The following is a 10396-nucleotide window of genomic DNA, read 5'->3' as shown; positions in this document are numbered from 1 at the left end:
TTCCATTCATGGACACTTGGTCCATTCAATATACATTCCTCTTCTACACACTACTCAGCTACTGGTCACCAGTTATAGCCTCTGGCCCATTTCCTGTTTCTGAATAGCATGGTCTAAAGTGCCTTTGTATTCCTCCATGGATTCACTATCCATCACCAGTAGATTATTAGTCAGACAGACTCAGGAGCTTCCTTTTGAGTGTCATATGAGCTAGAGACAGTGATCTATATTCTCTGTCTTACCACAGTGTAGTTTGTGCAGAATTTCATGGACCCCACTACCATAATACAACTTTTGTCTTCCATTCCAGCTGATAAACTAAGCAAGTTGATTGGATTACACCAGAACCCCAGTCATTGTGGGCTATCTAAGAAATGCAAGTAATTTATTAATATTGATGACAACTCTTCATTCTTCTCACAATGAAGCATTGACTTCTGCTTTCAAAGTCAATGCCCCCAAAAATTTCCACTTATATTTCAAAGTTATTTTTTTAAATTTATTTTTGCTTTAATCCAAATCAGCTGGCCTCTTCTTTTTTCTCTAGGGTTTAAGCATACTTCCTAATATTTCCTTAAAAAATACATTTTTTATTCAAAATAGCCCTGAGATTGGCCACCAGTTGATTCAAATACATTCTATTTCAAAAACCTCATCAATCACTGTAGGTTTATGTATTCTGCAACTTATGAAATATTTTGGTCTGATAATACTCTCTCATATCTGGTAAGTCTTTGTCTCACCACTGCAATTTTTTATGATTGCATATTTTAATTTGTTCCAATTAGTTATACATGACAATAGAATTCACTTATGCATTTTGATAAATCTATATAAATGGAGTATAATTTCTCATTTTTTGGATTATACATATTGTAGGATCACATCTGTCATGCAGTCATACGTACACGAGGTAATAAAGACTGATTCATTCTACTATCTTTCCTACCCTGTACCCCCTCTCCTGTTTTCCCTCCTCTCTACCTAATCAAGAGTAACTATTCTTCCCTATTGCCCCACCTCTTTTTGTAAATTAGCATGTGTATATCAGAGAAAACATTTGGCCTTTGATCTTTGGGTTTGTCTTATTTCGCTTAGCATGATATTCTCCAATTCCACTATTTACCAGCAAATGCCATAATCTCATTCTTCATTAGGGCTGAGTAATATTCCATCACACACACACACACACACACACACACACACACACACACATGTATATATGATATTTATATCACATTTTCTTCATCCATTCATCTGTTGAAGGGTACCTAGGATGGGCACATAATTTAGCTATTGTGCATTGAGCTGCTGTAAACATTGATTTGGCTGTGTCACTGTAGTATGCTGATTTTAAGTCCTTTGAGTATAAACTCAAAGTGAATCAAAGACTTAGGCACTAGAACAGAGACCCTGCACCTACTAGCAGAAAAAGTAGGCACAAATTTTCACCATGTCAGTCTAGGATCTGACTTTCTTAACAAGACCCCTAAAGCACAAGAAGTTAAATCAAGAATCAATAAATGGAATGGATTCAAACTAAAAAGCTTCTTCTCAGCCAAAGAAACAACTATGTGAAGAGAGAGCCTACAGATTGGGAGAAAATCTTTACCACATGTACCTCAGTTGAAGCATTAATCTCCAGGATATGTAAGGAACTCAAAAAATTTAACACCAAAAAACCAAATGACTCAATCAATAAATGGGCTAAGGAACTGAACAGACACTTCACTTTCATGTATTTGTTGATAGATATACAACCTATCAACAAATATATAAAAAATTGTTCAACATCTCTAGCAATTAGAGAAATGCAAATCAAAATTACTTTAGGATTTCATCTCATTCCAATCAGAATGGCAATTATCAAGAATACAAGCCACAATAGGTGTTGGCAAGGATGTGGGGAAAGAGGCACACTCATACATTGCTGGTGGGACTGAAAACTGGTGCAGCCACTCTGGAAAGCAGTATGGAGATTCCTCAGAAAATTTGGAATGGAACCACCATTTGACCCAGCCATCCCACTCCTTGGCCTATACCCAAAGGGCTTAAAATCAACTTACTACAGTGACACAGTCTCATTATTGCAATTTTTACAAATGGCATTCAGTCAATGAACGAATGTATGCATTTACTCATTCCTTGCTTTTTTCTGTATAAAGCACTAAAGTAATTACAAAAGACAGTGGGTGGCTAGTGAAAGCAACGCAGTGGCTGAAAAGTACCCCCTGATGTTCTAAGTTCTGCAAAAATGTCTAGCTTGTGCCACAGATTCAACTCTGAGCTTCCTAGCAGCAATGTCAAGAGGAAAACATGGCTATGCACATGCATCCATTCGTGAACTCTTGGCCAGAGATTGTTGGGAGATATTCATAGATATTTCTGTCATTAAAGTCTGAGAAACACTATGAGACCCTGGCAAATAGTTTAACAGACTTTTTTCCCCTTCATTAACTCAAAAGCTACGAAACTTCATCATGCACCTGCCTGCCTTTCTCACTACATGCAGCAGAGCTGCTTCAACAGCATCTGTCTCACAGACAGGAAAGACTAGAGTTGGACTTCAGAACAAAAGTCTGGTCCCTAAAAGGCCCTGATTAACCCCAAGAGGCAACATTTTTTCTGTCTCTTTTAATCTGTATCAAGCAATATGCCATTAATTTGCATTGATCCTCACATTCTGTTTGTCCCTGGTATTTTCTAGGGAACAGAATCCAATTTTCTGTTCAAAAGCAAGCTGGTAGGCCTTCAGCTGGTTTAGAGATCTGCGTGTAGGCATCACAGAGACATTATCCAAAGTACCAGCTGAATGATTATATATGGGAACTCATTCAGACACCGGAGGGATTCGTAATCAAAATGAAAAATCATGGCGATGATATAAGATGCAGTGCTCCTCTATTTTTCTAAGTCTTTTTATTTTAATCAAAGCAGTAGTATCCATGCAGCATGTATAACTTACTAAGAAGTTTGAGCATACAGAAATAAGGTTAAGATTTGAAATCGAGCCAAAGTTTAATTGATCAATTTTGCAAATTTAATAATATACACAGTAATTTCTTTGCAGAATGGTTATGAGGTATATGTAGTAGGCAATGCACAAAATGATTATGACTTGTTTATAAAACAACCACAATGAACATTTCTTGGATAAGCTAGAATAAAGGAGAGTGAAATGGGGAGGGGTAGAAAAACAAGTTCTATTGATGTCCCTGTAAATGCCCTTGAATCTGAAGTGAAGGATGCCAAAGTTTAATATTTTCCAAAAGGGCTCTGGTAATTAAGCATTTCAAAAGATAGAGACCACAACTCCCTTTTCATTAAGAGAAGTTGTCCAAGTCCCCCAAAACATTACATCTGAAGAGACTTTATTAAATAATTTTAATACTGGAACTAAGATGTTAATTGCTCACAAACTATTTCTCATACTTTAGATATTTATATATAAATACAAATTTAAAGTTGGCAATATAGATAAAATATGCATTGGATGATATAGACAAGGGGAAAAATGAAAGATTTGTAAGTCATGTTATCAGAACTGTTGACCAAGTACCTCTACTTCTCTAAAGTAGAAGTAGGATTGTTCTTCCCTGCACTCTTTTGGTTAGGTGGGTTCCTCAAGATGTGAGCAACAGTGCTGGTAGAAACTCCAAGAGTTCACACTTGTTTTGCCATGGAAACCAGCATGCTCTTCTGTCAGCCTAGGTCCCTGAATGAGGATGACATGAAGAAAAGCAGCCAGTCAGTCCATTGTATACTATAAGCTACACAATATCGTTATGGAGTTCCTTACTGCTGAGCATACTAATCAGTGTTTACTGATTGGGCTGTAAAGCAGCTAGATCAGGATGGGACAGATTATGCTGCAAAAGTCTCAAGTGATTAAACTAAGATTTATTTGTTGCTCCCACTACACGTCCGTCATGGGCTACCTGATAACTCAGCTCAGTATAGTCTCTCAGGGACGCAGGACTCCATTGTGATTGAACGGAGGATGTTACTCACTGGCTCTTGAAACATCTACTTATAAGTTACACTAATCACTTCTACTCACATTTCTTTCACCAAATGTGAGTCATATGTTCACATCTACCTTCAGAGGATGAAGGGCAATCATATTGTGTGGCCAGGGGAGAGGATTAAATCTATGGTCAAAGTAGTAGTATGATCCCTGTATGGTCTGACACTGGAATGTCCCCCAAAGTCTCATGCTGAAAGCATGCTCTCCAAGGTAGCAAGCTTCAGTGAGAGGTAGGGCTTTTAGGCGAGGGCTCTGGCCTTATCTGTGGGTTAACCTATTTGATGGTTAAATCCACGGGTTGTTGAATGGACTTCTGGCATGTTGGATCTAGTTGGAGGAAGTAGGTCATTGGGGCAGAACTCTAGAAGGATTTATCATCTCTCAGGCCTCTGTCTCTCTGCTTCCTGGCAGTCATAAGCTGAGAAACTGTCCTCTTGTCAAGTCCTTCCACAATGGTGTTCTGCCTCACCTTAGACCCAAGCCAATGGAGCCAGCTGACCATGAACTGAAACCTCTCCAACTGTTAGCCAAAATGAACTTTTCCTTCTCTAAACTGTTTTTGTTTGGTATTTTGGTCACAGCAACAAAAGCTAACAAAATTCCATTTTCTAGATGAGAATGCCAATTAAGAAAGATTAATTAACTAGTTTCAATACACAGAAAAAATGGAAGAAAAATAATCTAAGCTCTGGTAGCCCAAATTCCAGATGTGAGACACTTAAGAACTGAACAATCATAATAATACTCTACTACAATTACTAATAAGTAGCATTTAGAGGTGGTGCAGAGAAATAGTATGGAGCATTACATAATATAATTAGCAAATACTGGCAATGAATGTAAAGAATCATTACTGAGCGTCCAATGCTGGAACCTGATTTCAACTCTTTTGGCAGAACTGTGTGTTCTGGATGCACACCTGAAATTTCCAAATACCAATAAATGTACCTTCCTTAGATTTGTACTCTGATCTAGTGAACTACCAGGAACAATTATAGGTAAGACTATATGTTCTAATTATGAACATATCTATTTATTCCTTCATGATTCCCATTAATTAATTGGTATATGTTCCTAAAATAAATATGTATACTTCCTATATAGGTTTGTGATCAGAATGAAGAATAAAATAGAGTCTAGTCCCTCAACAGATGTAGAATCTAATTCAGAAGCAAGAACTTTATAACAACATAAAAACTATATAAGATTGTTTTTATATGTGAAAGTCTGGCCTTACCAAGAAAAGTCTTACCTATAATTGTTCCTGGCAGTTCACTAGATCAGAGTACAAATCTAAGGAAGGTACATTTATTGGTATTTGGAAATTTCAGGTGTGCATCCAGAACACACAGTTCTGCCAAAAGAGTTGAAATCAGGTTCCAGCATTGGACGCTCAGTAATGATTCTTTACAACTTCATAGGAAGCTCGGGAGACCAATGTCTCCTCTCTGTCCTGATGCATGCTGCTAAAAAAAGAAACTAGATCCACTAGAGATGGGTTGTTCAGAAAGCAGATCCATGGTGAATCAGGACTGGTGACTAATACAGGTGCTTAGCTATGAAGCATGTGCAGTTCTTTATATGAAGATTGACCATATCTGCACAACATCTTATTATTTTACATTAATTAATTTAAAATAGCTCGTTGGGAATTTCAAAGTAGATTTGACACTCTAGACTTCCATTACCTTTTTGGTAAAAATCAAGAAGATGACCTTCGTTACTTTTTTGTTCTGTTTAACCTCTGAAATTTTCAGCACTTCTTCACTGAATTGGTCCCAGATAATCAGAAATTTCCTTACTGTAAACAAATTCTAATAATAATCATGCCTGTCAAATTAACTTTACCCACAATTCCCAAAGAGTCCACCATAGGAAAGGATTTGCTAAGGAGAGTTATTTCAGAAATGAGGAAGAGATGCATCTTTATGACACATGGGGAGCAAGGGAGATACCCAAACAGAGCACATGGAGGCTGGGAAGGGGCAGCCATTTTGGATCCTGATTATGCTGTGGTTAATTTGGCTAATGGTTCATCCATCCCCTATCAATGGCAAGGGGCTGATACACTATCAAGTTTACAGATGAAATATATGTCCTGAAATTTGAGAAAACACCCAGTAGTCCTTGACCTGCATACCAATCAGCATAGCATTATTCCTTCATTAGTTATACCTTTGCTGTTACATCTCAATACCCTCTGTTACTCACAGAGCTGTATTTGCCCTTATGCATTTGTGCTGAAGAAACATTAAGTAAGAAACCAATTAGGTCACTTGCAATATATTTGTGTGTGGGTGTATTAAATAAAATTTGTAAAAGGCCATGAACTTGGACTGGGTTTATGCATTTGGCCCAACAAGGACCAACAAGGGATTTCATCATAGCAACTGGACTTTGGTTAGCTACAGCTGTCCTGTTGTCAATTAACTAATTAAGCTATAACCAACTGGCTGGTTGATTGGCTAAGCTGTAGCCAATTCAGTTGTTTTCTATGCCTCATTTCCATTTTTGTATAAATGCTGCCTGACTGCATTGTTGGTTGGAGTTCTCATAACTTGCTCTGGTTCTAGGAGCTGCCTGATCCTTGCATCGTTTGTTTTGCTTTGTTTTGCCATGTTTTTCTTTGCTCAAATAAACTCTACTTGGTATAACTGGCCTAAGGAATTTTCCCTTTTAACTATATATACATACAAATACATATTTTAGCCAATATTTATAATTCTAGATTGTCTTAACATACATTTTGTGTACAGGGCTGTCTCATAGAAAAAGAAGGGCTTAGTTACCTTTGACAGAATTTTCAGCTTGTTGCCTCCTGTGTGTGGCCCATTCAGATACAATCACCTCCTGGCAACTACCTCCCTATGGAAAGCATAGATAAACCTTACTGGATTCACTGCACTGATTTCCATACCTTGCACACAGTATATAGGTATGCTACGGTGACCATTTCTAACACCTTGGGACTCATATATACCTTCTCTAAAACCACCAATAACAACTCCCCAAGGGAAAACTGCTTGGGTCATTCCCTGGATCCCATGAAATGCTTTGGCCCATGGGTTCTTTCTCTCTCATGCTCCCCACCTGCTGGTTGAGCAGAGTGCACCCCTTGACCATCCTGTCACTCCTGATCATTACTACTCTTCTTGCTTCTTTTACTGCATGTGTCTTGTGTTGTTTCCTCCTTGTCTCACCTGATTGACACATCCAAACCTAGTATCTTTACTGGTTTGGTTTCTGCTAGAGAATGGCTCTCTTGGTAGGAATATATTGGACACAGGTCAGACGAGAGCCATTAGGACATCTGCTAGCATAAATAAGTTTCCTGTGAGGGGGACACCTCATTATGGATCAGACACTTAGACATTAGGTACACAAATCTCTTGTGAAATACACACTGTAAACATCCAAGACCAAATCCCTTGGATTTCCATCAGGGCAGGGGTAGAGTTTAAAGGCACTCTCCAGAGAAACCTCAAGACCAAATTAGAGGAAAATATTCACAATTAATATACAAATAAATCCATATATACACTATATATATATTTATATATATTTTATATATACATGTACATATATATTTCATTTAAAGTATTTAATAATTATACATCATGTAAAGTTATATTTTTAAATTTCCTCATTTACTATGAGATACTGAGTCAATTTAATTACTAAAGATACATAACAATTAGTTTTGATAGTAAAAATATAAAACTGTGGTTTAAAATACTTCATATCACAGCATTTTAATTTTAATTTTCAGTATTGTCTGAGTTTGACGTCATAGAAGCAGGCTAGCTGAGGGGAAACTGTCCTCCCAGGGCTAACCAATTCTTAGGATAGCAAGAGGTGGGGTCATGTGCACATCATTTATATGTTAAGCAATCAATTCTGTGTCTACAGCCCTCCTTACCTAGTTTTCACAAGCAAATTAATATTTCTCCTTTTCTAAATCATCTCAAGACCAAATATCAAGCAACTAGAGACCATACCTATGTCTGGAAGTCCTCTGGCATTAAACATACTAGCTATGTATTAAACATACTTAGTATGTTTAGTATACTTAGTATGTAGTAAACATAGCTTAGTATTAAACATACTAAGCTGTCTACCCTGCCCTACCCTGCATCTCTCAGGGAAATCTCCATAAAAGCTCCGGCTAGATCTCTTGGGTCTCTAAGCATAATAAACTTCTTCCCTCCAAGTCATTCTGTGATTTCCTCTGGTCACATTTAATTCATCATATCATCTCTAATATTTATATTCCTAGAACATACAGCAATGTGTCCACATGGGGAAAAAAATAAAGAGCACCAACTGAAAAAGAAAAAAAAAAAAATCCTTCCATTTCCCAGCATCCCTTGCATTGAAGTGTTGTCAGATAACAAGGTTCCAGTCAAGAAAGAGAAACCAAAAGTCCTGGTTAGAGGTTCTGGAAAGCTATGTAAAGGAGGCAAGATTTAGTCGGCTTACCTATTTGCCTTGATTCTTCTACTTCTTCGCGGCAGGAATGTGGAAGCCATGTCAGAGGTTGGGCGGCCAGCTTGAAAGAGTGTGACAACAGGGTGAGCTGGAAAGCCACATCCTGAGATGGTGGAAGGGACAGAAAAAAGGAGACAGATTTAGCCTATTTACTGACCACCTTTTCACAAGAGAAAAATAAAACTCTCTTGTTTAACTCACTTCAGGTCATTTATATCTTCAGTGGTGTGGAATGTAGATCACCGCCTATACAAACACCTTGAAACATAAGGTGTGGAAAACTTAATTAATGCATTTACAAAGGTGCTGTTATACAAGAGAGAGAAACAAGAAAGCATGTTTCTAAGCAGGTCCCCAGGTCACTGTAGGCATCTGAGAGAAGGGAGAACATTCAATAAAACAAGGACAGAAAGACCCTACAGACAATTCACGGGTCCATCCCAGGGCACAATGGTGACTCCTGCTTTAGGGCACAGCCTAGCGTCAGACATTTATCATTTCATAAATTATATTTCTGAAGCATATTTGGTGCCATGAAAACAAAGATGAAAATGTACACAAAATGTAATTAAAAATGAGAATGCCTATGGATAATATTTTCCACAGAAATATTAAAAGTTCTTTGACCAACTACCCTCAGGAAAAATCAGTTAACATTGGACAACTAACAGAATTTATGGAGTAAAAGCTGTTGGAATTCCTTTAATTTATTCAACAAATATTAATCAAGTTCCCAATAATTAATTTATAAGGATTCTTCATAATTTAACGAATGCTTCCTTATTTCACAAGATAATTTGAAAGAAAATAGTCAGATCCTTTTCGTGTCCCTCTCTCCACTCCTCTATTCTCTTCTTTACTTTGTTTCCTTCCTTTGTCTTATAATTTTGTATTCCCTCATTTCCTTGCATTCTTTTAGGAAAATAAGATGAGAGAATAATTGCATTACAATTTTGTTTTCTTTCTTTAGTTCTGTGATTCTCAAAGCACAGATCAAGTGATACTAGTGTGATATAAAAAAATTAGATGATATTCAATAATGCTGAAACACATGGTGAGAAGTTTTTCTATTTTCTGCTTTCTCTTTCTTTAACTTTGCCTTTAAAAAAAATACAAAAATGCTGTAAAATAATAGCATAAAAATACTTCTCTCCCTCCCTCCTCCTTCTTGCAGCAAATCACTTATATTTCTCATTGCTGTGGTTTGGAAGTGAGGTGTTTCCCAAAAGCTGACTTGTGAGACAATGCAAGAAGTTTCAGAGAAGACATGATTTGGTTTTAAGAGTCTTAACCCAATCAGTGATTTAATCCCCCCATAGGGATTAACTGAGTGGTAACTGAAGTGGTAGAATGTGGCCGGAGAAGGTGGGGAATCAGGGAGTGGCTTTGGGTATATATTTGTATCTGGTCAGTGGAGGCCTCTCTCTGCTTTCTGATCAACATGTGAGCTGTTTCCCTCTGCCACACTCTCCCACCATGATGTTCAGCCTCATCTTGACCCCTGAGTAATGAAGCCAGTCTTCTGTGGACTAAGTCCTCTAAAACCATGAGCCCTCAAATAAACTTTTTTCTCCTTTCAGTTATGCTGGTCAGGTTATTTAGTCACAGCAATGAAATAGCTGACTAAAACACTCATTTATCATTTATTTCAGTTTCCTCATTTATACAATAAGGCAGTAGTTGTTTACTATGCTCAGAAATATTAATTCTCTCATAAATAAAGTCTTGAAAAACATAAAATAGCATGTCAATGTAAGGAACTATAATTATTACTATTATGTTTCTTGTACACTCTACTACTTTAAAAGGAGTCAGAACCACGGAGCCTAATGGAGGTATTACTCAGGACTGAATTGTATCTCTCAAAACTGATAGGCAGTA

General features: G+C 37.3%; 1 long non-coding RNA gene across 1 annotated transcript in view; it reads right to left on the bottom strand.

The window, feature by feature from the left end:
* Positions 1–3026: 3026 nt before the first annotated feature.
* Positions 3027–10396, bottom strand: part of LOC124975986 (uncharacterized) — a 41811-nt gene continuing 34441 nt past the window's right edge. Inside the window, exons 3-5 of the long non-coding RNA XR_007106946.1 lie at positions 8507–8618; positions 6817–6892; positions 3027–3715 (exon numbers count right to left, since the gene is read on the bottom strand). This is a non-coding gene — a long non-coding RNA (uncharacterized LOC124975986). The remainder of the gene's footprint in view (positions 3716–6816; positions 6893–8506; positions 8619–10396) is intronic.

Source organism: Sciurus carolinensis, chromosome 2 (assembly GCF_902686445.1).
Source record: "Sciurus carolinensis chromosome 2, mSciCar1.2, whole genome shotgun sequence".
Classification (NCBI taxonomy): domain Eukaryota; kingdom Metazoa; phylum Chordata; class Mammalia; order Rodentia; family Sciuridae; genus Sciurus; species Sciurus carolinensis.
The sequence above is the reverse complement of the archived record's forward strand: the minus strand, read 5'-3'. Positions and strand labels throughout refer to the sequence as shown.